The sequence below is a fragment of the Petromyzon marinus genome, chromosome 13 (genome assembly GCF_048934315.1).
Source record: "Petromyzon marinus isolate PM22_M1 ecotype Great Lakes invasive population chromosome 13, UKy_Petmar_22M1.pri1.0, whole genome shotgun sequence".
In the NCBI taxonomy this organism is placed as follows: Eukaryota; Metazoa; Chordata; class Hyperoartia; order Petromyzontiformes; family Petromyzontidae; genus Petromyzon; species Petromyzon marinus.
Genome location: NC_133679.1, coordinates 1,791,365 through 1,818,459, shown reverse-complemented (window position 1 = coordinate 1,818,459; position 27,095 = coordinate 1,791,365). Strand labels below are relative to the sequence as shown.

General features: G+C 46.5%; 1 long non-coding RNA gene across 1 annotated transcript in view; it reads left to right on the top strand.

Moving 5' to 3' along the window:
* LOC116942199 (uncharacterized) overlaps nt 1-27,095 on the top strand; it is a 111,656-nt gene that overhangs the window by 78,464 nt on the left and 6,097 nt on the right. The window contains exon 7 of the long non-coding RNA XR_012941619.1: nt 25,883-25,969. This is a non-coding gene — a long non-coding RNA (uncharacterized LOC116942199). The remainder of the gene's footprint in view (nt 1-25,882; nt 25,970-27,095) is intronic.

Here is a 27,095-nt window from a genome sequence, read left to right as displayed (position 1 = left end):
CCAATGTACTGCATATATAATATAGGTGGAATAGCGTTTAATAATACAATGACTCGCCTTGTCTTCCTTCGTGTGAATAAAATGAGCGACACTTCGTGCGATGTCAAAAATAATATCGTCCTCTCGCCTGTACCCTGTCATGGAAACGTGGAATTTACACCCAGCTGCAGAACTGGAGATGAGCAGCACAACTGTCGAGCACCACGCATCAAATGACGTCTGTCGGAATACATGTTTTTCAATTCGTATATGTTGTATGACATGATTGATCAATTGTATTTATATGTATATATATAGAATTGCAATGCATAATCACAATTCATCGAATTGCCGTGGAAGAGTTGAGGGGTCGGGTACCTTGGGAATTGCCCACGTGTGTAACGTTGGGCCAACGTTGATATGTGGTTGGTACCGTTGTACCAACGTTGGCCCAACGTCCCATGTTTACTGGGTAGTGCATTGCACCGATTTGCATGTTTACCGCATGCTTATCACCTGTATATACCTGTAAACGTGCCGTATATATGTCTATCACGCCTATTTTACCAAAGATTTCCTTGCAAAAGGGGGGATCTTCTGAAATGTGACATTGTCGTGTGATAATGGTGACTTTTTATTTCATAGAATTAGCTATTTCGCCACAATGAACGTAATACAATGACCATCTATGCATTCAGTACGATGCTGAACATTCATTGTAAAAAAAAAGTGTTGTCTCAGTCGCCTCTCGTCTAGCTCATACATAATTGATTTACTGTATATACAAAGTACAGTAGAGCTATGCAACAATTTGTCTCGCACCGACAAAAATCCACATCCTGGCGAGAATTGAGGAATACACAATACTGTACAATATGTATGAGGGAGAGATAGTAAAATATGCTAGCATTATTGATATCCGTATTGACTAACAATTCGATATCAATGTTGTATGTATTGGTATTGTAATGATGTTTTCCCTCAGCACACGTGCAATCATTTCGTGGCTAATTTAATGTTGCTCTTCAATAGATTGCATTCCCCCCCCCCGCCCGCAAATATTTGAGTTGGATAAAAGATAAACCGGAGCTGTGATCACACATTTTCACAATGGAGAAGAATGAAGCAACAAAATCAACAGTGGCAATGCCACTTGACATCACTTGCTAGAGTTACATTTAGACGTAAAACTTTCGCGACTGCAGGAATTCATATTCTTGGTTCTTTCGGAAAATTGACGTAGATAGAAAAAAAATAAAAGTAATAAAATTAAGTTTAAAAAATAATCAATTGAAAATAAAAGCAAAAAACCCACGACGTTTCGATCGCAACACAAGCGGTCTTCATCAGGCCCGAGTTAGGCAAGCAGCATGATTGTGCAATGTTTATTCCTTTAGTAAAATGTACCCAGATTCGTTTTATTGCGCGCGAGTTAATGCATCTGCATGTTTGTCAATTCTACGACACAGTGTGTGCAGGTTCTACAAATACACGCGACGCAACGTTTACTGATATTTTTAGAAAACAAGGTGTTTTTATTTATTGTAATAAAACTGCAAATATTGTATTTGGCAGTACCACGAGGTGCTAATAAACTATTTCAGATCGACACGGGATAACTAAAAAAAAAGACCATTCACCCTTTCAAACAAAACTTGTCCTTCCGCACGATTTCCCCGCTTGCCACCATGGCCTCCGGTCAAACAACTTTTATTTCTCTCGCTCACACTGCGAGATTGCAATAAGCCCAAACTTGGCCATGGAGCAACTTTTCAAGGTTACTAGAATAAATAAATTAGCAAAAGGGGGTTGGGTGGGGGGTAGTGAAAGAAAGCAAACGGCGGGAACAGTCAGTAGAGGGGCAGAATGGCCTTCTGCGTGCCTCTTGGGAGACTCGGGCACGAGCATTACATTGCAATGAGAGGTTCCGTGCGTTACAGCCATCCCCCCCCCACCACCACCACCACCACCCCTCCATCCACGACTGTGAGAGGAATCAATCTTGGTATGTCAATAAACCGTACAGAAGGGAAGGAAACTCTCTTTGGGAAGCGGTCCATATTTCACGTGGCCTCCCTGCCGTATGCTACCTACGCACCACCAGAGGCAGTCTTGCTGGGAAGCTTTAATTAATATCTGATAGAAGAAAAACTACTTTGGGGGAAAGTCATCTATCAGGAAGTATGGTCGGTGCCGGAGCGAGCAGGCTCTCCATAAATTAACAAATAATTTGTGGAGATAGTGGAGGAGGGCAGTAGTGGCTGTAGGTGCTTTCAAAGGCACTGCAGTGCTATGCTGCCTGCACCACGAGCCAACTAGCCAGGCCACCCTGTCCGTTTAGGGTGTTCATTTGTTAGCCAAGCACCGCAAGTGCACATTATTGAGAGTGAACAACGTAGCTAACGTCACATCGGTGATGAGACGATAAATGACGTGACTGGTAATGAGAAGTTTGCATGAAAACTTTACACGTACAAATATATACAGTACGGTAACACAACTTGTACACGGTTTTTAAATGGCAATGCCTTCTATATCATACGTGGACATCACATTACACTTGCTGCTCTATAAGGTGCTTTTCGTCATGAAGTATAATACATAACGATTCACAGTCCTTTGTCAATCCACTGCTGGATAGGGGTACCATGCTCGCTAGCCTGGGATGGTGAAGTGTGTTCCAAGGGAAGGTTCGCATAAAATGTGCCACTGATGTTAGCCGTGGCCGGTAATAAAATGTAGGTAACGGGGGTTCATTGTGTAGCGTGCTAATCGCTACGCCACCACTCCAACCCTCCTAAAGTATACGCAGTTACTTTATAGGAGTGATGCATCAAAGAGAAATACAACACGCAATGAAACAACATTATAAACTCGTGAAGAAGAGGGTTTTCAGCTTTTCAGTTGTGAAACACAAGCTAGGATTTGGGCACTTTGCACTCATCAGCAAGCTACATTTAATAACGCAATTGCCAAAAGTAATGGTCGATGTGTAAGAACCAACATTGACCATGTGAAGGCCAATAAATATTAGCATATAATTAGTGTGCATCTAATTAACATATATTGCTACTTAAGTAATCAATTGCAGCACAAGAATGTCACATTTTATACACAGTCGTTATAAGTTATAATCCCGAGCATAATTATGCGTGCACAAATACACAACTTATTTTAAAAATGTGTATGCATTAATGTAATACTGCACTGGAGTAGAGCACAGCGTAGAGTAATTTTTTTTGCAAAGACCATGTTTTTAACGCGAATATCTGTCGTTAAAACACTCCTTGTTACGCAGAATCAAATTTCCACAAGTGTGATTCAAGTGGAAGGCAATTCCTCTCTTGAAACAACTGCACACCTATTACTCTTTTGCCCCCAAAACACCCCAGCAAGGCCTGTTATAATATCTCCCTGCCGTTCTGTTGTGAGTGTGGGCTGTGTTAGCCAAAATAAAGTGTGGTCGTGTCCCTGCTGAGAGGAGGGAAAACTGTGTTGGCTGGAGAAAATCTGGGAACAACAGAGCTGCCTTTCAATTATTCATCCTGGGCCTGCCAGCCCTTTTAGATCACACAGCATGTAGCGTAATCACCATGTCGGCCAAGAGAGGAAATAAAGAAATGAAATAAATAAACATACTGAAAAAAAATTCAAGCCAATGTTTTGCACTGCAAAGCACTTCAGAATAACAAGGCTGCGGCCTAAAACAATCTTTATCATGTGGTCAGTAGATTACAGAGCCAAGCGGCGAGATTGGATGCGTCACGAGCTCCAATTTATCCGCAATTTGGGCTGCTTTCACGTGAAGCCATTGTGGGACAGTGCGGGAAAATGATGACCTGAAATCTTGGAGCTGACAGGGCATAATGGGGTCGCTGACAGGTGTTGTGGCGTGTTGCATGTTGTGGGGAGAGGCAGGGGTGTGGATTCGAGTAAAAGGGATAGTATTACAAGTGTTGGAGGTGGCTGGGTTGGGTGAGGTGGTGGAGTCTAGAGATAGGGTGGGAGTGTGGTGGCTAAGGATGCTGGGGTGCTGGGGAGACGTAGCCCTTTAAAGATAATAACCACCAAGTGGCAACCAGAAATCCATAATGCAACGCTGAGGCCTAATCCCAAATGACTGTGAAGCATCAAAGTGATATAATGTTTTGTTGCAGGTGCGTTATGCAATAATGGTAAGCTGCTTGATATCAAATATAAATGAGGCATAAAAGCTATGTAGGAATACATTTTATGAAAATCCATAAATATTGTATATACATATTTGTGCATTCACATATATAGTACTATAAAGTTACGTAAATGTTACTACTCTAAGCATAGCACAGTCGTGTATGTTATAAACGTCAAAAAATCCTATGCGGAATATTTGATCTATAAGCGTATTATCTTTAGCAAAAATAAAGTTTCTGTTATGTGGGTTAAAGTTATACATGTAAAGCATTTTGCTTCCCACAATTCCATTCATAATTTGTTTACTAACAAAAATACATGCGACAAAAAAATAATACGGAAGAGACGATGTTTTTGCACAATTGACTTTCATCAAGCGTACAGAGGATAGCTTTTTTATTGTAACACACACACCTGTGTTTTCCAGGTGAAAAGTTGGGTGCAAGTCAGGCAATAGCCTTCAAGTGATCAATCAGTCGCAATGGATCAGTTGCACAGATCTATTCCTAAAGCACTCAGGTACAGCCTTGGCTAACATGGCTGGAACACTGCCGTTGCAATTGCCACATTTATAATAGACTATTGATGTGGCAATTAAGGGAGCCTTCTCATATGAAGCGCAACCCAGTGCTTCAAAAAGGCACCAATATGTTTCGTGTGATCACGGATTGATTTTCAATTTTGCTCTCTTGCCAATCCCTTCCTGCTCCCGATTTTTGGGCCTCCGTTGCATACAACTGTGAACCAATGAGAACAAAATGTATCCTTGGCTCCCACGCACATCCGGTCACATGCAATCACTCGTGATGTTTTATCGCTCTGGCCATATCCACTCCTGTTTACACCTTGGGAAAGAAATTACCGCCTCGGCATTTAAAGTAGATGTCAAAGGCTACACCTCTGACATTCACTTCAACATGACATCGAGTCATTTGGAAGAGGAGGCCGCAATGCACCAGTGTCATGGCCCAAATTTGCCAAATCTGCCCAATGTGAAAATTGCCTGCTATTATCAGCTATTACAGAATTACAAAAACAGGTTATAACTTGACTGAGAAAGGAGCTCCAGGTCTGAGCTAAGAGAGTCCCTATCACTACCCACACTGCTGCACCATAAAAATACACAAATACGTGTGTACGTTTTTAATAAGATTTGTAGAAACAATCAAATAATATTTTAAAAATACCAACACTTGCTGACCTGACAAATATTACGCGATGTTATACTCACTCTACTTTAAGAAAGTGATGTGAAAGTCAATGTAGAATATGCACAAGTTTTTTGCCAAGGGAAATTGCGCACATGAATTGCGTTTTCCGTCTGAAAAAAGGTTTTAAATTGCAAACGGAACTCCTTTTTCATCCTTGGCCATTTTATCAGAGGGCAAGATTAACCCAATGGCATCTCCAGCACGTGCCGGGGGGACCTGTGCATCTTTAATAGGGGACCCCAGGATGACAGTCATTCTCACATCACCCTCGCCGGTCGCCAAACGGCTCTATATGCGTCACCGCGGAGCAGTTTGGCGCCGGCCGTTTGCCGTTAGAGCTCCTCGGAGGCCAGGTGCCACGGGCGCCACCATCCACGTCTTCATCTGTCCGCCGCTCGGATCCTCGACCCCTGCTATCTGTGGAGTCCGGCCAATCCCACATTCGTCCTATTATCCGCCAAGTCGTCTTCATGAGAAAGACCACGGATGCAACTTCCTGCGGATAAGAGGCGTCGAGGGGGGGGGGGGTTATGGGTTTGAGTGTAAAAAAAAACCCCGACTTCCCGCAGGTGTACAAGGCGCGGGCACACTCCGGGGAGGTTTCGTGAGCTCCGTGTGCATTATATGATGCAGCCGTGCCTCCTCGCAGGCAATGCATGCAAATATATGGAATGCATTTTTAATGATACTAAAGTAATGCCATTGTGTGGGCAAGTGCTCGTGATTACCAGCTCCACTGGTATAAAGGCACATCAGTGCCATTAGGAATTCAGGACCACAAAGCACATGTCTAGGTTTTCTACAGGAAACAATCCCGTGCATTTTATGGGCTACATTCTCTGCCAGAGAGTCATATTCCAGGATCACAACCTTTCAATATTTAGGCTACATTTGAGTAAAATAAACACCCTTAATATTCAATAACTTCAATAACGGCAGATTCCTGAAGATAAATGCGCATACTCTCTTTTATACCTTTTTATCATATTCCTTTTACAATAATTGATTAAGAATGTTATTAGAAATATTGGTGTAATGTTATAGTTCTGGAGTTGGTGGAAGGTCCATTTCCCCCCACAAAAAAAAAAAAACTTGGGCATGAAGCTCGAAATGCCAACCGACCTTGCTCAAAAATTGTTGCCCAATTCTGCACTTTGTAATTCATGAAGGGCTGCCTCTGCCATTAGAAGATTGCAGCCGGCCGCACCTCAGAGGCCATATGACGGATTGGGTCAAAGTGGGCGGAGCTTGGGTTGCGGCTGGAGGTGGTGGGGGGGGTCCCCGAAAGTGGTCGAGGAGTCGGCGCGGCAGTGCATTTGGCGATGCTCCTCTCGTGAATGTCGCTGTGTTGGGTGCGCCTTTGTCAAATTGTACGTCGACTGCACCGCGATGTGCCACGTGATCCGCCTCAAGATCGCACCTGTCTGGCTCCACCAAGGAAATTAGTCCTCTGTAGGAAAGTAAGGAGAGATGGTGAGAAAATCCATCACAACATACGACCGAGAGCTTATGCGCATGCAATGCGCATATTTGGGTGCTGTCAAATGACAGGCGAACACACGTGCACACCACACCACACACACATACGTCCAGTATGTGTACGTGCGGATTCCGCCGTTGCGAGTCAGGTGTGATTGGCGGACGCGTGGCCCCGAGCTCAGCTGGCCTGGAGGCTCCCTGGAGGGGCCTCCTCTTCCTCCCCGAGCTCCTACTCCTGACCCGGCCCTCGCGGCTCACGCCGGCCCTTGCCGGCTGAGCCCCCTCTTCATGACCCCGTGACCCCCCCCCCCACCCCCACCTTACTCCTGACCTTTGGCATGGAAATCGTGGCAAAGCTTGGGCTAAAAGGTAAGTGCTCGATGGGATATTGCGGCATTTGCCTTAAGCCGGTTAGCATTAGCGGCACATGAAAAAAATAAAAATTAAAATGCATTCATATATCGGCGATGGCACGGTGTCCTGGAATTGCGGCGCTGTGATTTGTTTTATTCCACAGCCAAGGCACACAATTAAACAGCTTTGTTTCAAACGTTCCCGAAATGGTGTTTATATGGATTATAGATTACAAATGTTCCAATCGAAAGGCTATACAGTTTATAAAAATGTAGTGGCTATAAATAATGTCATGTTGTTGTGGCGTGCATTGATAGGAACGCATACAGTCCCGAGTATGGTATATTTTGCTAGGACTGTAAAAATACATATTGTCCTGACAATATGAATTAAATTAAAGTACAGTACTAATTTTCATGTTTCCAAAACAAATGGAGAGCTCATTCTGTTAATGCACGCATTATACAGGCGTCCATTCGCAAATGCATTTGAAACAATTGTGGACGAAAACTTATTCACGCCCCATAAAAAAAGAAAACCGGATTAATGTCCTGAGCTTTTGTGGTCATCTACCTCGTGTGGTGCAAGGCGATTACAATGCCCACGGTACAATCTCCTCTTGGGGGTGTTTGGTTTGTTCAGGGTGTAGCAGGTCCGCTTGTGATCAAATCACCGGGAATGCAACCAGACCTCGTCATACCTCTGAAGCCAAGCAGTCTTGAGCCTGGACAGTGCTTGGATAGGTGACGACCACGCATATCCGCGTTGCCATAGACCTGGCAGGGTTACGGTTACATGGCCGGTCGCAGAGGGCTTTGCAGAAAAGTAAATTATTGTACCGTACTTCTTTGCTTCCACCAGCTGTGCACATTACCGTCAACCCGCACTGCCCCGAGTGGCTAAGTACAGTCAAAGAGCCTTCACGACCCTAACCGGTGTGGGCAGGCCCTCATCCAGTAGTGGGTCAGCAAACGGTCTGGACACTACATGCATTGTAATACCCATACGGTTCTGCGTATTCATTACGGAGTAGCACATTAATGTTGCTGGCTGTTTAGAGTGTAGTGGGCCATCCACAGTGGTGTCTGTCACGCAACATGTCACGCAATTTTTCCGTATTTCTGCCATGTGCCTTTCCGTGTATTCAGGCAAAAACTGGGCTATGTTTGTCGGCTGAAATGAACGGAATCCACGATTCCAACAGATATGCAAAGCGTGATATTTTTTTGTTGCCAGGGCATTGCGAGACCACTTTCTGGATCCCACCTTGGGCAGTGGCACTTATAGGCCGTATAACCTAGCATCATCGCAAGCAGTGGAAATATTTCCGTCCCAGAGGACAAGAGAAAAATGATCATACAATCCGCCCAGTAGAACATGAAATATGAAGCAGAGTAGAAACCATCTGCATGAATTGATGGACAGCATTTGATGGGTTTATGCCATCAACTTAATCCTAAATTTCGTCAATCTTCCTCCAGATGTCACTGATTTGCTGCCACACCCGTGAATCGGAGCATATGTGCAGGCAATACTGCATACTACAGGTATTACAACTAAGTACAGAGTGAAGAAAAGTAGGTGGTGGGCTTGCGCAAGGCACGGCACTAGAAGGAACGACGGCCGATTGTCTGGAATAATAACAGAGGTAGCCGAGGAGTGGAACGTCTGCTAGAGGACGCACACAGGAGATGAAGCTAAAACCAATTGTGCACTTTCTAGGCGAAACAGTTGCATTTCAGGATCATGAGCGGTGGTGGCGGATTAGAGGCCTTCATCCAACAGTGGATTGATCATGGCTGACGATGGTATCACCCGTAAAATACATTACACGCTGCGTACATCCTTAGGCTCCCTCCCGGTGTCGAGGCCTACTGCAGTCATGCTTTATCTCGGCGTGAGACTGCTCTTAGACTGACACTAAGACATATTACATCTTTAGGAGGCGCGTGGGTTTTCTTATCGTAGATTGGGGGCATTTCTGTAAAGTAAAGGGGGGAAAAACAACCCCGCGCTGATAAATGAATACTTGACCACTCAATTTCAATTGGAGAGCAGGAAGGGATGGCAGAATGAGTAATTTTACAAAGGATGGGAATGCATTACGAGGTGTCATTTGTGATTACTACTGAAGGCAGCCAAAGGACACCTAGATACAGTACATACATGCAAGATAGCGGCTGTAATTAATTTATGTTTTTTTAAGACTCACATTTCATTGTTTGATTTTCAAAACTAGAGTTGCACACGCGTAGATCATCGATATCACAAATTGTTGTAATGTGCACCGATTCCACATTTAATTGCCGATTTTTTTCATTTTATTTTAGGTGCACCTTTTTAATTACAAAATGAATGTGGCATCCCCTGGTTGGCTGAGTAATGCATCGGTTTTGTTTTTGTGTTGCACCCACTAAGCAGCTGCGCTCCGAGCCCCGCCTGGCCGTTGTTTAACAGACAGTAGGGTCAATCTAATGATGTGACAGCATTTCAGGCCATGACAAATGGCACTGATTGCTGGTTGGATATTGCACTTTAAACCTTTAATTCCGTTGCCTTATCGCAGCCCCCTACACGTGCACAAGCACCGCATGCGCCACAACGCGCGCACGCAGACACAACGTGGCGTGTACACAATGCTGCGATTATGCGGGAAGCAACTTGAGTGTAACCTCCACAGTGGGTGCATCAACGGAACACGCACGGAGCGCCGCGCAGAGTCGTGTGAACAACACCCTCGCGGTAAATGAATGTACACCGACTCAGCACCTTGGCATCACGGTGTAGAACCCAAGTTGCGGCTTCCATCTGACAGAGAATTGCATTCGTGCGGGGGGGATGGGGGGGGAACCATTGACACTACAGCGACTGTATGATAACTTTTATTTGAACAACAACCAGAGCTAAAATTTTGCCGGGTGTGCGATGGCATATGCCAATTTTTTATTCAGATAGCGGAAAATGTATGGACAGGCACTTCTATCTCGAACCTCTTACCAATCAATGCTCTCCAAGAAAAACAGGAATAACCGTGAATACATGGTACAGTCTTCAGGATTTATAAAGGTGGATTGGGCATCATATATTTTTATTGTGCACTTGTAAAACTCACGACAGTTATTTCCATTATACAGCGCTGTATTTGTAAAATGCTCTCGTCGTCTGAACTGAACACCTAGAACACACATAAAATACACCAACACACATCTGCAGCGAATAGCATTCATACTTTCGCACGATAATGTGCAATTTACAGATTCGCCATGAATCACTATCTACTGCTGGATGAAGGCCTCTCCATCCCGTCGCCATCCCTCACGTGCCATCGTGCCACGATCCATGTCATCCCTGCGCGTGGACTGATCCCGTTGCTGCTCCACTTCCACATCGGTCATCCTCTTGGGAACATTCACTCATTTGGCTGCCACTCTGTCGTTAGTCTCGGCCATCGGCCCTTGGAGCGACGTGTCCTTCCGTTTTTCCCAAGCCCACTTGACACCGGGTGCCACGGTGGCGAGAAGTTAACCACCTCGCCTGGCATGACGGAGGTTGTGGGTTCGATCCCCACCCCTGATGCCTGTATATTGGGAGTTTGCATGTTCTCCCCTTGGTCACGTGGCATTTTCTCCGAGTTCTTAGTTTGTTCCCCGCCTCATTTATAAACACGCTTTGAGAGGATTTGGCTGCTATAAATTTCCACGCGATAAGCCACTTCGTTGAGCTATCATTTGTGGCCATGTCTATTCTGAAAGAGAGCTATATAGCTAAGCGGGCCTTACCTGGTAAAATAAAAAAAATGTTTCATAGTTTTAAGAGCTACATGCAAATGTCGAGGTCTGATCGCCACGAGAGTTTGCGTAGCTTTTCTGTTGTTCCTCGCTTGAAGGAGTGCAGCCTACTGTGGTCTACTCTGTGGTCCACAGTCAATTTAAAGTCTGTAATTTGCTTTCTTCTATGATACATGGGTTCATTGTTCTCGCAGTGCAATTCCAAGGATGCACCTCGCCATGCTTCCGAGTGGCAGCTTTTGTTTCCGCTTTACCAGATTAAAATATTACCGGAATCATGTACCGCATTGCGTGTTTAGACGTTACTGAAGTTATCAATACCAGACTTTATAGTGGTGAGGAGGTAAATCAAAATGGCACTGTATACACAGTACGCCGTGATAATACAATACTATTTTACTATGCAATTCATTGCATTTGAGTATTAATGGAGTTCAAGTTATGTAATTAATGTATGGACATAGCACGTGCTATAAAGGCCTCAACATAATAAAGCAAAGAGCGGGGGTGTAGTGATGCACTGCACCAGGTACTTGATGATTTGTCACAATTTGATACCGCAATCTGATTCAAAAAACAATTTCTTATTTTCATCACCTCGTTTTCACTTTTGTATTCGAAAGTTTTCCATCTTTGGTCAAGTTTAGTTTGCTTCGTGAGCAGAAATCTAACAGTGGCATATAATTAATACACAGTAAATAAATTAAAACATCAATTCATAAATGTAAACAGAAATTGATTCCTATACCCACATTTCAATGGCTGAATCGGGATGTATTGAGAAACCAAACTAATCGATGGATCGATGCACCGTTACAACCCTGGTAAATAGCGCACCCTCAAGTCTAATGTAATGGGACCCAACAACAACCCGTGGATAGCGGTCCAATGTGAAATAGAGTCGTATCACACCAGTCTTACACGTGGAGTATCCTTACATCTAGTTCCAGTAGGCTCCCTTAACCAAGGACGTGAACATGAAATGTACAAAGCAGCAGTAAATATTAAAACCACGCGTGGACCCACTGGGCCAGCGGAGGGGGTGAAGACTGAGTATTGAACAGTCTCACACATTGTGCTAGAGTCCACGCATCAAAAGCCAAACACGCACCTCCAATTAGCACGGTTGGCGACTGACGGCGCGAAAGAAGTTGAACATACGTACAAGACTACAAGAGCACAGGTGGAGACACACACACTGCAGAGTTCTGAAGCCCAACAGCTGTGAAATGACGCTTCTTCTTCTTGCATATGGAATCACGATTAGCAACCTATGGTACGCTGCCCAATAATTTGTTTTGTTTAACCTAGTACATTGCTTCAAGTTCGTCGCTAAAAAAGTTGACTTTTCGAAATGGCATGGCACATACTTCCCTCCAGCCCATTGTGTTATAAAGTACTCTAGTTCCATTCAGATAACAGCCCCATCTTGACGCATCTTACGCTGGAATTATACCAATAATTTACAGAGCGTTGTCAATCCACTGCTGGATGAACGCCTCCCCATGCCGTGTCAGTAGTCAGTGTTGTTTAACCATACTTCACCATGCTGGTCAGTGTGGTTTGATGATGCGGGGATCCAGGACTGGTTCCAATGTCACTAGCAACTGATGTTAGCTGTGTCCCGGATGGTGAAGAACGCTAACCACTGTGCCACCACTCCGCATGTAAGCTGGAATTACAGTTGTGATATTTCCCCTTAGATTTGTTCCACTCGCAAAAAAAGTTGCTTCTCAATGGATTATTTTCTGATTAGAGGTGAAGGATTGATGTGCACGACTAAGTCAGTTAAGGCACGATGCTCTGAACAACATCGCCTGCTGCATCATTGCTATTGAAGATGCTGAAAGCCTCTGAAGATCCTCTCTTATGCCTTCCGTCCACCACGGAAGTTCCACACCCAGGCTTCCTCACTGAGGCAGCTGTATGAGTGTGGTCCATTGCCGTTCCTTGAATAATGTCGTCGGGATCTCAGATAGGGGTGCATAGTGGATGAGTAAAGTCTCTGACGGATTACATTTTATATTGACAATACCTGATTAAAATACCGTAATTCGATGTTTATCCGTTTGTGAAATCCAAGATTTTGAAGAGGACCCTACATTCATAAAAAAATTATTTAATGCATTTTTTCTGATACATTTTCAATAATTAATTAGGTCTCAAAGGAGGTGCTGGGGGGGGGGGGCTATCTCCACCCCCCCCTTGTATTCTCCACTGGCTACTGATAAAACTACCTTCTGCAATGATACCAGTAAACAAAGACAAAGACCCCCGTATAGCCTTGACATACTGTTGGGGCAAGTGCTGTTAGCGAGTAGCACCTATGGTAGGCCGGAACAGCACACGAGGGGGTGGGTGTGCCAGCAACCATGTCCGGCCGCCTTTGTCTCCCTAGTGGCAATGTTTACACACCGCACCAGGTACTGATTTGAGGCTGAGTCGACCTAGGGGGAGGGCCCAGGACCGGTTCAAATAATCGTCACCGATGTTGGCCGTGAGCGGGAATCGGACTCGGGCCGCCAGGTTCGTAGCGCAGCGCGCTAACCGCTGCACCACCACTCCCCGCAACGATACCAGCACCCACTCCCACGAACACTGCACTGAGGCTTTTTTTTTGTAAAAGAGAAAATAAGTTACCGGAAGCCCTATTATGCAAAGTCCCACTGGCTGTGCCCTCTAAGTAACCTCCAGTAGCTAAACCCCTTCCAGGCTTTTCCAGGCTGCTCTTTACACCTTTCAGGATCTCCCTGGGCTCCACCCAGCCCTGACCTGAATTTAACCCTAATAAAAGCTTTAAGCCGCTCTTACACTCTCCTTCAACACGTACGTGTACTTCCCTGTATGCACGTATCAATCAATGTTCCTTAAACAAAGTGAGGGACACCACCCCCCCTCAAACTCACCCCCCCGCCGCCCCCCCCCCCGCCCTTGAGATTCATTATTGCTTCTGCAAGACATATCTGGGTTGTCGGTGGCTGTGCCGGGGTAGAGATAATGTGTTTGTATTTGTTTGAGTAGTAGGGGGGGGGTACCCGGGCCACGCGATCACGCACGACTCTTGACTCTTCGTGTGTGTAGCAGCCGGGTGCAAGTGCTGTGGCACGCGCAGCATCGGGGCCACAGATGCGCGTGAATATGCAACAGAGACACCCGTTGACATGGGCAATTGGTGACGCGCCGGCCCATCAATCCATCGCGGCTCTTGCGCTCAAGACACACGCATCGAATGGCGCGCGTTTTAGTTGTGACTGGTGATGAAAAGTGCAGATGAAACTGGTGCTTCATGGTGCCGTGGGTGAGCTCGATGCGCTGTGAACTTGGCCACCAAAGTTCGGTACCTGCCTATGGCTAACGTCAGTGGTTAGTGGTGTCGGAACTGGTCTGGGGCCCCTCCTTCAACAACCCGCAGTGGCCTGTGTGGTGAAGTATGGTCAAACGACAACCCCCGCATGAGCGTCGAGGCTTGTGGGACGCCTTAATCCAGCCGTGGATTGACATTCTTGTACAATCACCGGTAATTGTCACGACAGGTTCATGCTTACGCCGTCACAAGGGTTAGGTACGGAATAAAATGAACCAGTTCAATATGAAAAGGGAAGAGTGAAGGACTGTGTACCAGAAGCACCGGGCTCTTTGCTCCTTGAGCTTTGAACAGATGGCGTGAGGTAGGAGGTGCACCAGTTTGCGAATCTCGCCTGTTCATCGTAGCGCGCGCCACCTTGGATGGATGTGCTGGCGTCGAAGTGTCGGACCATTTGCCTTGTGAGCGAGGCAGGCGCGTTTGTGTCCGCACGTGGTGCGGTGTTCACGTGTGGTGTGGTGTTCACGCATGGTGTGGTGTTCACGTGTGGTGTGGTGTTCGCGTGTGGTGTGGTGTTCACGTGTGGTGTGATGTTCGCGCGAGGTGCGGTGTTCCCACGTGGTTAGTGCGATCTGCATGCGGATGCTGTGCATGGGCGGCCTGCGTCGGTGTGTGGAGGGGGCTACGTTACGAGTCTCACACGAGTCTGTTGTTGTGACCTGCAGTGTGGTGAGTGAGTTGGGACCTGTACTGTTGCGAGTGAGTGAGTGGTTGAGCGAGTTGCTGTGACCTGAAGTGTGGTGGGTGAGTGAGTGGTGAGTGAGTTTCTGTGACCTGCAGTGTGGTGGGTGAGTGAGTTGGGGCCTGTACTGTGGCGAGTGAGTGGTGAGTGAGTTTCTGTGATCTGCAGTGTGGTGGGTGAGTGAGTGGTGAGTGAGTTGCTGTGACCTGCAGTGTGGTGGGTGAGTGAGTTGGGACCTGTACTGTTGCGAGTGAGTGAGTGGTGAGTGAGTTTCTGTGACCTGCAGTGTGGTGGGTGAGTGAGTTGGGATCTGTCCTGTGGCGAGTGAGTGGTTGAGCGAGTTTCTGTGACCTGCAGTGTGGTGGGTGAGTGAGTGGTGAGTGAGTTGCTGTGACCTGCAGTGCGGTGGTTTAACGCAGTATGGATGAGACGAAGCAGTATAGTAGACGTGCCTCATCCTGATAGAAGTGCTTAGACCACTTTACCAAACTGCAGCTGAAATTTCCCTCTTTATATATTTTTATTGTTTTCATCACATATGCCAACCTGGTGTGCACGTTGATCACCCATAAAAGCACTATCCAGGTTCAAGAACTGATGATATGCATTCTGATTGATTTGGTAATGGACTAAGTGTGTGGCGTGCAATATACGCACTTCACGATATTTGTCGTAAATGTGTACCGCGTGTTTCACACAGAGAAACCATGCCTGCTCTCGCCCGTGCATTCAAAGCAAATGTATATCGGTCATCTCCACCTGCCGGTGCATTTTTCAAGACATTTGCATTTCTTTCGTCAAAGGGTCACCTGCCCGTGAGGTAGGTAATGGATATTCGTTCCACTCAGAACCATGAATTCTGCGTGCCAGAGGCTGTCGAGACAGGTTCCTTTTTCACTCTGTTTATATATTTATGTAAGCTAGAAATGTACCTCATTGGCTCGAGTCATCTGATAGCAATCCTGAACATACCAATACCACACTACTGCTAACAGGCAATTTAACATGTTTTATAGATACCGGACTGTATTATGCAACCACGGTCATACATCCAAAAATCTAAACATATTTGCTCAATCTAATACAGCGAAACTCCTATTATTTGTGACCCTATTTTCCATAAATTATATTATCCGATGGTATGAATTGATCCGTTTTAAGTGGGTCAATACGTCTTATCTGTAAAAGAAATGCAGATAAGGAGAGACGCCTGGCAGTGGTCATGGCAGGTACCAAGTTCATCCTATTATCCGTAGGGTCGGTGGATAAGAGGAGATTGGGCCATCATCTGCAGACAAAGGCACAGGACTGACGGGAAGTTTCAATGCTTCCACAATGCTATGGGTCAACTGTGGAGATTACGAGGTATCCAATTTTTATCCCCCCCACCATGTAGATTTCGACGTGAGATAACATTTCCCACTAAATCCATTCGACTATCGGGCATTTCCCATGAACAACAGGGTGACCACAGAGCTGCACCAGACACTGCCAGAAATTCCATTCCACAGTAAAACAAAAAATCAATGAAGATGTTGATGATATTAATAAAGATGCCAATAATTATGATGAAATCATCATCATGTGTTTTTCGCTGCTTACACTGCTGATGATGTGTAAGCATCATGCTGATGCTGCTGTTGATAATCATCATGTTGCTACTGTTTTTTTCCGCGAACAATGTTGCTGTTGCTGATGATGATAGTTGTGTGCTTAATTATACAGGAAATCTGAATACATACATTTGAGTCTCAACACATTTTTTAGATTGTTACTGAATGTTCGTCCAATTGCATTTTTATATTTGGCATGCCGTAGATAATCAGAGTACCTGGATAAAACCTAAGAATATTGGGTGCTAGAACTCCAAAACCTTCTTGACCACGAGGTGATACAGATGGCAGTATAGCAAGTAAATACAATTGTATCCGTTAGCTTGGAGCTTGGATTATTGTAACCTCATTCACGTGGAGTTTTTGTTTGTTTTCTACCACGCAAAAAAAACCTCCTTAAAGAGGAATTGGACAAATAATCGAATGCAGGACACTCCCAATTAAGTGTAGCTAAATGAATCACATCATCGGTAGTAGTAGCATCATCAACAGCTTCAATTGGCAGCAGCAGCAGCCACAGTAACATGTTGATAATCTCTTGATTTAAAGCTTTCGTGACTGCAGGGATTCATATTCTTGGTTCTTTCGGTAAAGTCACGTAGAAGGGAAACAATAAAATAATAAAAATATAAAACAATTATTGTTATAAAATAATACAAATATAAAACAATTCTTGTTTTAATATAAAACAATTCTTGTTTTATATTTTTATTATTTTATTGTTTCCCTTCTACATGACTTTACCGAAAGAACCAAGAATATGATGATAATCGTTATTATGAGCAAAGTCATCATCGATGTTTGGCGGTAAAATGGAACATTTGGCATAACTTGTAAGTTCCTCTCTATTGTCATATTTTTATCCGTAAGAAATTACAACGAACAATACTAATGTAGTGCCAAATTTGAACTCTCACAATGGGAGGCTGACCCCTAGGGGAAGTGCAGGGATGGCTCCCAATTGGTCAACTGCCAGCTGGGAGCCAACTGGTCAACCGCCAGTTGGGAGCCAACTGGTCACCCGCGTACGACGGTGATTTGATAATTACTACTCGCTGCCGCGTCGGAGTTGGCGTCTGCTGCTGAGCCTGGAGCTTGCCACGAAGAAGACGCGTGGCCTTCCTATCAGCCTCAACCAAAACAAAGGACACCCGAATGTATCCGTCGTGCCATCAACCACTAAACCCACTCAACTCTGCATAAACAATGGGATTTGTCCTTTGACCCCCTTACGTTGGGCTCGAGGTGCACCCAGCCTGACACAATTGCCGTGGCGACATCCCCGCTGCCCAAGCGGCGAACGCGCAGTTGCCGCACGTGTGGGCCACGCTCACGCACCAAGCTCTGTCGCAGCGTTGGCCTCGGTTGCACTGCAGCCGGTTGCGCAAGCCCCCCTCGGAATGTTACTTGGGGGTGCAATCCGGCCCGATCTGATCGCACTGCCATCGAGTGCACTGAAATTGCGTCGTCCATCTATGGCCTCGAGATCAGCGATTAGCACGGTTGGCTACGTATGGTGCGAAAGAAGTTCAACGTGCATACACATGAGGGAGGGGGGGCGGGGCTGATTGCGGACTATTTCATCCGCACTATGGTGAGTGGTTTACACGTGTGAAGAAGTGCAGAAACACGCGAATTAACTTTGAATTTGCTGCAATGTCTGAGTTACTCCTCTTATCCACAACTGGGTGCACACAACAGGACGATCGGATGAATTTGGTGGACACAGTTCAGAACAAAAATGTTAACCATTGCTGGGAGTCTCAGGTTTCCAGGTTGTTAGTATACTGCAACATTGCTTCGCCTTATACAACATGCTTTGAAATATAATTACTAATTTATGCGCGAATTTAAGCATGAATTTTGAGCTCAATATTGAATATCGGTTAATGAATGCCCCTAGTATGCACGGAAGAGATTACACACCAGTGGAATAACTGTGGTACACTATACATTTGTTGATCACGTGTGTACGTCTGCATAACAGTTTATATACTGTACTAGTATTGTCTAAGGATAATAAATACAATACTGTCATCATCATCACCTGTGGTCTATCCACTGATGGCTAAAGGCCAATACCATGTTCTTGCCATCGAGCACAGTCCAGCTAAGCCACGATCAATCTCGCTCCTGTACGTGAGCTGATCGTGTCACTCCATCTCCACGGGGGTCCTCCTCTCAGGCTTGTTCTCTCCGTCGACTGCCATTCCCTCACCAGCCTCGTCTGCACACCATCTTCCCTTCTTTGGGACGTGTCCCACCAAAGCCCACTTACGCTTCTTAACCGCCAATATGATGTCTCTCACTGGCATTTGTCCTTTGGTGCACGCTAATGTCATTCACATCGGCGTTGCTTGCAGTGCTGATGTGGTATATGAGGTACAAACTTCGTGTTTCCTTCCCCTCACACAGATATAGACCCGTATGGCATACGATAAAAGCATGCACGGCACTGGTCTATACAGTACTGAACATATTACATTGCATTAATGCGGCACGTCGTTTATCATTCACATCAAATGAATGTCCTTCAATGTGGCACATACAGGGGGATTCCAAATATACACTCTTACTGTACATAAGACCCTTCATTGTTTGCAAAAGCTAACCCCCCGCTGTGTACAGAACGGATTGCAATTATAGCAGGTATGTAATATCGTGACCTGGGCTAAGAGGGAAGGAATGTAACAATTGCCATAAAGGATGAGGGCCGGCACGCGATCAGCTGATCGATAGCCAGGGTCATGACCCCCTGACTCTGATTTCCTCCCGGGCCCGGGGGCTCTTTTCTCCCTCCAAAAACTCTCTAATATGAAGATGAGATATTTGACGGAGTGGCTGCCATGGCCAAGGCAGAACGCATTAACTCCACCCGCCTTTGCTGTCCCCCCGCTGGTGTGCGATATCAATCCAGCGACTGACCGGGTTAGCTTTGATCACATCACCGCGTACGATTAATAAAAGTGAGTGCTCCCAGGAACCTTTGCTAACCTTACGGGGGCGATCCGGACGACTGCCGGCGAGAGTCGATGCGACCAACTTCTCCCAGCGCCGCTAGCGGCCAACGTCAATTAGCCAGGCCAATAACGAGGTTGTACCACTACCCATTGCCAGCCTCACCACACCCAGCCTCACCACACCCAGCCAATATCCCCGCCCCCCCCTTCCCCACTTTGAGAAATACATAAACAAGAGCAGCACGTTCAGCGTGGAGATGCATGTTAGCTTGGCTGTGTACCCTATTGCTGACATTCGCACGAGGTCACTACACAAATGTCACTCGTCATACCCTTGCAGTCGTTTCAACAGGAGTTTGGAGATGTAAACGTTTCGTGAGATCGGATGTTTCATTTCACGTAGGCTCACGCTCGGTGATGGTTTGCAATATTCTTGGCATTAAAAAAATAGGGCTCAGAGAGCCGTGCTACGGAATCACAAAAACACACAAATCCACATTACTTTACACATTTCATCTCGCCTGCCTAATATAATTAAGGTATTTTAATATTCATAGAGGCACACGAGGTTCCATTTATAGCACAGTATTCACCTATACAATAATAATGTATGCAAATACTTTTGCACCGTACGTAGCCAACCGTGCTAATCGGAGGTGTGGGAAAGCCCATAATGATCTCATGATGAAGGTGACACGCTTATTCATGCTGATACGAGGGGGCACTGTGGACAGATGCTACTTTTTCTTATTTATCCATGAATGTTGATCATATAATGTACTCCACTCAAGTGCAAAAAAATGTGGATATTAGGATTAATTTTCTGACACTTACATGTGACTGTCCTTATCTGCACTAGTGCACAGATAATAGGATGCATGGGATATTCAGACAGACCTCTTTTAGGTTCAATTCAGGTCAGGTCAACTCTATGGATATTAAGATGAATTTTCCACAAGTTCTGGGTTACTTCTCTTATCCACATTTTTCTGCATATTATAGGATGAGTCGCATAATTCCCAAACCACTTCTACAGATGATGCAGATAATAGGATGGATTTCCTGTGACCTCCGGGTAGCCTTGTCTATCCAAAGGTGCGGATAACAGGAAGATTGGATGCATAGATTAATGGAAGGTCTGCAGGTCAATGTTGGTGTGTGGATTAATAGGAATAGTGGGTAATATGAGAGCAGAGGGGAATATATATTTGTGTTGCCACAGCTCAGTGAGACACTGAAAAAAATTTGCCGAGGAAGATTTGAGATTCCTGGTCGGATTAAAATTCAGCCGTCACCCGTCCACACACTGGACTTCCACACACTGGACGTCCACACACTGGACATTCCACATACTGGACGTGGCAGGTGCATCAGTGGGGACAAGTTTCTTAAATCCCATCGACTCTGTCCACCCAGCAGTAGCAATGTGTGGTGGATTCGAATTAGGTGCACACACAACTTCTTGGGAGGCAACACTTATTTATTAATGCACACAACAGTTAACTCTTACATTACGCATAGGGTGGTGACCACCGCCTTCCTCTAGCTAACACACACGTCTCAGATACTCTAGGGAGGTACAGCCTCCTGTCTTGGCGGGACTTACACGTCTACCACTATACTAGAGTCCCCCGGCTGGGACCTACGCACAGATCTCTTATTGGCGTCTTCACGATGCATCTTCCTTCTTGAAACGGGCAGCCTCGACCTCGCGAGGAGGCTGCTTATATGGGCCTCGGCGTGCCCGGGCCCCGTCCCGGCCACGCCTCCCTCCGAGAACCCTCTCGAAGCCCCCCTGCTGTCCACGTGCCCCCCGAGGTGCCCCCTAGGCCCTCGGCCCCCACTGGGGTCCAGTCACATGTCCAGCCGGGGTCACAGAGAGTGCCACAACCTCACACCACCCTCGTGGCCTCCCGAGTCCAGAACCGGCCCTGACGTCATTCTCGCCTCCAGCCGGGATGACGTCATGTGTGTGTGTAGACCCGCGTGGTCGTTACGCTCCCCCACATAGTGACGTCACACGTGTGCGTGTGTGCACAGTAGTGATGCTACGATCCATCCTGGGTTTAACCAGACTGGATTGTGTGAGGAGCTCACAAATCCTTGAAAGATCTGGGCAAGGTCCCATCGGTGAGCTCCTCCGGCAGGCAAGGCTGCGATGGCTGGGTCATGTATCCCGCATGCCCAGCCACCGCATGCCGAAACAGCTTTTGTTCGGCCGGATTGAGGGGGCTAAGCGGGCGCGGCACGGGCTAGAGAAGAGATGGAGTGATGTGGTACAAGAGGACGTGGAGCTGAGTGGACTTGCCGATGACCGGTACCAGCGGTGTCAAGATCGGCCTCTGGGGAGGAGGCCGATCTTGAAGGACGCTACTGGGCAGTTGGAGGCAGTCGCCCTCCAACAACAACAGAGGGCGGAGGAGCGACACTCACAACAACGAGCGGAGCGCCGGGTGGATAAAGCACAGCAGGTTGGCACAGTAGGGGGCACAGGTGGTGCATCAGCCAGTCATCTCAGTCATCTCAGTCAGTCGACCCGTGGAACCTGCTGGGTCTGCCCCGTGACCTCCTGCCCGCGGGCGTTCGACACTTCACGTGGCCTCAAAGTGCACATGGCCTGGCACAAGCGTCGTGGTGACGTCACCACCACTTAGTGGCGAATGGCGGTTGGTTGTTGTTGATGCTACCATCATTACAAATGGATACGACAAAGTTAGTCGATCGGCAGGTCGCGTGCGGTGCGGTAAAGTGTGGGTAACTCCCACCTCTTCCAAGACGTCTGGCCAACGTGGAAGAGTAGACCAAAAACTCATGCCCTACCACCAGGAGTGGCGTGAGCGAGACATTGCAATTGGGCTGCATCTTTACGTTTACCTTGTAACTGATGCGCCTGTTCACTGAGCCAGCCTTCTGAACGAGATGCAGCCAAAGGAGCGTCCCTTTGCACCAAACGTTAACAAAGCACACCACTCTACGCGAACCCTTTCGCAAACAAGCGTCCTGTCTGCTCAAGTCCCCCGCATCAGTGAAAACGTGACCCGTGGCAGCTCGGGGATGTAATTTTTCTTCTTTAATCAACGGCGTGAATTTATTTTTTGAACGAGACTCCCAACCTCTCACCACTCTCGTCTCAAGTGCTTGCCATTTTTTTTGTGATTGGACCTTTTGCGCGAAAAATGGCGCTTTTGTCAGCAGAATTGCTCGGACAAAGAGCGGCGGTAAGTCCCACCCAGCCAAAGTGTGCGCACACAGACACACGCCACGAGTTAATATGGCCTCAGTACATGACAGGACATCCCCGCTCGCTTATGTCGTCGGTCGGTTTGGTATTGCCATTTCTTTTTTGAGGCCTTCAGAGCCTCTGGCTCGCGGAGCGTCGTGGAAGTTTCCATTTGATTTTTATTCGAGTCTTCAGCAAGACCCATCTCTGCCTCCGGGACACGACAGATGAAGCAACTCTTTATAAGCCAGAAAATCTTGCCGCTTGTGAGAAACCCACGGCCAGTGATCACTTCTGGCAAGGCCTCGATCTGACCCCGCGACTTCGAATCAATCCCAGACTTTTCCAATGCCAAAATAATAAATAAATAAATAACGCCGAGGCACCGGGAAGCCTTCCACAGGGTCAGCCGATCACTCCTTTGTCTCCCGCCGGGAATTGACGGCTGCGCTGCCGTGGGGAAGCGAGATTGAGTGCTGCCAGGCAATTCTCATTATATATAGGAGGTGCTGATTTATCGGTGTGCACATCAAATGCTGTCTATACCTGCTGGCAGCATTGCTTGCCCCGCTGGTCCTAAATAATGCACCAGCAGCACTGGCCAGCAGCGTGTTGGTACATGCAAGCGGTTGTCTCTCCTTACAAAAAAAAGAAATTGGGGGGGGGGGGGGAGGAATCCACACACACAGACAGATGGGACAAAATGTTTTGCACCTGGCTGTGTGAGCTTGAAACGGCGGAAAAAAAACACTCGCACTGTTTGTGCCTCGGGTGGTGTGACGCGCAAGAAATGGTGAAGCATAGTATGTGTTTTGATTTAAAGCTTTCGTGACTGCAGGGATTCATATTCTTGGTTCTTTCGGTAAAGTCACGTAGAAGGGAAACAATAAAATAATAAAAATATAAAACAATAAAATTCTCACGACGTTTCGACTGCAACACAAGCAATCATCATCAGGTGTGAAAACCACAGCAGTCGAAACGTCGTGAGAAATTTATTGTTTTATATTTTTATTATTTTATTGTTTCCCTTCTACGTGACTTTACCGAAAGAACCAAGAATATACATACATAGTATGTGTTGTTTAGAAAAAGCCACTGCAGTAAACAAGTGGCATGAAAACATTTCTCCGAGACTTATAGGCATCTCATGTAAAGTGTTTGAAATGCACACATTTGAATTACTGTCCGTAAAGAGAACATACATACAAAGCGCTCAAACAGTTTTAAGTAGAAAATAAAGTACAACATTATTCTGCTTCTCTAATGTAAGCATTGATCTCTGTTGACGGTCTACATCACCAAGTGTTGGGGAGCAGTCCTCTGGGTGGTTCTGTGCCAATTGTTGAATTTCCACATTCCTATGACAGAATTTTGTTTGTATTGGATAAAATCTGTTAATTTCCCACAAAGTACCATCATCTAGGCAGAACACAACAATTTACATGCCAGGACCTCCTTCGGACAGACACCAGTTTTTGCGGACTGTGGGTTGACCAAGAAATGTATTAATTGTGCATCACGTGGCATCTTTAGGGGACGTACAATGCACAACTCTTGACGTATTGTTCAGTTGGTTACGTGAATGGTTATGCCCATACTCATTTGCCAAGTAAGGGGGGGTCAAGCCTTGAGCTTGATCAAATTGCACATGGTAGCGATGATCACCACGATGAGTCTCTCGACGCTACTGCACGGGTCTTCGCGTTGTGATGTTCAGTTCTCGCCCACGTGCTCTGGGGTTGCACCACGTGTCGATCCGTACAATGTCCGACGTTTTGCTCCATGCGCTGGCAACCTTCAGTACTGGAAGAGGAAGGGAGCTGCTCAGTTCAGTTCCCGAAGAAGCGTCTGCGGTGATTATTGTTTACAGCAGCCGCAGATGTTTGGGGTTTTTTTCCCCACAGATATTCGGATGAAATATTTTCTTATCCGTAAATTAGCTGATTTGTGACAGGGTCCTGGCGACGGGGAATTTCACTGCGCTCCATTGTTATTATTGCATAATAATTCTCAGATTAAATAACGTAATTTATGAAATAAATTGCAAAATTATTTTTTATCATACTGTGACAAAGTGCTCGTACATTTTTCGTGTGGTTTTGGTTCAACGGACACCGCTTTGTAGGTGAGTCAGCAGCAGTTCTGTGGAAGAGAGACCTGGCCTCGCTCATAGCACTGTGGAATTTATACCACTGCCTGGGGGGGGGTCACCAAATACGTTATAGGCACTATCCCTGTACGTATGTCAGAACAGAGATACGTTGGCCCCTTGAATATTGCTCAACGCATTCGATGTTGCTGAAAACGTTTCTGGTGAGAGAAGCAAACGATTTGTTTCTTTAAAGTTTTCAGGCGGAGATAATTTTTGGACGAAAACGTGAACATCACGAAAAAAACCAACCACACAAATCGCCTGGGTCATTTTGCTTTTTGGTTACACGGCAGAGCGGGAGGCCCACAGCAGGGACCCCGAGAAGGGAGATTGACCGCTGCTATTGACACAGATTCACCGAGCAACTCGCTGTGAGGCGGAGAGTAAAAAAAAGAACACACCATGAGCCTTTTTCACATATTGGCCAAAGTCTGGATTGAACCACTTGCAAGGGTTTACTTTCAATTGGCACGGATCATTTACAGCCCATTGCAAATCCACTGCTGGATGAAGGGCACCTCATGCCCTGCCCAGTCATGCCAGTCCCGTAGCGTGAGTGGGGGCTGGAGGGGGCTGACACCTCCCATGCTGAAGCCCCCCCCCCCCCTCATAATCTCTTCGAGCCAAGCCAAAGAGACGTTGGCATGATATTGACCACCAGTGGCAATCGAGCGATGGGTGCTGTAGCCTCTCACCAAAGCACACGGCGAGGTGAGAGTCGGAGCAGATCGCACGATAGAGAGAAGCAAATCGAACCGTGAGTCATTCTGATTGGCGTTTAACGTTTGTTTAAAGATGTTTCACATTGACTGTCTTCCCAATACCCCCCCCCCCAACCGCCCCCCCCCCCCCCACCATCACCCACTTGAGTTTTTGTCTGCCCTCCCCCCCTCTTTTGAACAAGGTCACGCTACAAGGTTGGATCTTGAGAGATGGTTGACCATGCTGGACCCCCACACCGCTAAATTTACGGAGCCCAAGACGGATGCAGGTATCACTGAACGCGAACGAGAGGCACGGCCGCGAATCCAACTCAGGTCCCTGGGGTTCTTTGGCGCAGTGCAAGATCACTGGCGCCACTGCTCCACTCCACCATACGTGAGACGCACGGTCAATTGTAAGTGGGGCAGCAGGCGTCCACTCCTGAGGTCGTGCGTTCAAATCAGGTCCGGTTTGACTTATTCCACATCCCCCAGGGGTCAGCAAATTGAGTTGCGTCCGGCAAACCACCACTCGGCAGGAAGTCAGCGACGGATTTTCTACTGCCTGGTCCCTGCCACAGGAATGTGGATTGCCTGCCGCAGGTAACGGAGTTAAGAGCATCGCGGCCCAGTGCTCAAAAGGACATGGGTGAATGGTATAGTTACACGATAATAATGCAATATCATTTGAAGATGTATAACACCAGTTTCACATGCTCAGCAACTGAATGAAAATGCATCCCCTCGTGATCTGGTCCGCTTTGTTGATAATTGTAAAAAAAATGTGAAGATGAAAACGTTAACTAATTATCCAACACCTGTATATATTTAAACGTCACAATGTGGACGTTCGCGATTGGTGCGTCACAACATTCGGTCACGTTTTTTTGTCATCGACTGGAACTTTTTGGTTGTACTCGGAAGTTCTGCTCCATTTATCCGCGGGTAAATAGTGGGATAGAATGTTGTTTTCAGCAAGCAATGCCCCATCTCACTGATGAAACTCTGCAAACGAGGGTTAATCTGAATATAACGGAGAGAACTGGAGATCTGTCAAACCCCATTGACAATAAGAGTCGCAGGGGAAGATACCACCAATGAGTATTCATTTTGTACTTTGATCAAGATGTTCTCTGTTCCACAAAAAAACCTCTTTCACCACTAGCACCACCGCCGCCACCACGCTCCTTCATTTCAGCCCTCGTCCCATCACGCATGAGCACATCAGTTCCCATGCGATGCCCTCAGCCTCACCTCTCACAACACCCTATCACCTTCCTCTCTGCTATCACAGCCCATCCAATCACCGTGCCCTTTCTCGCTTCCCCCCACTCATCATTTCTCTTGCTCTCTTCCTCCCTCCGTCCTTTCAACACCCCCCTCCCCCGCCCCCCGCCCCCCACACGCTTCTGCACT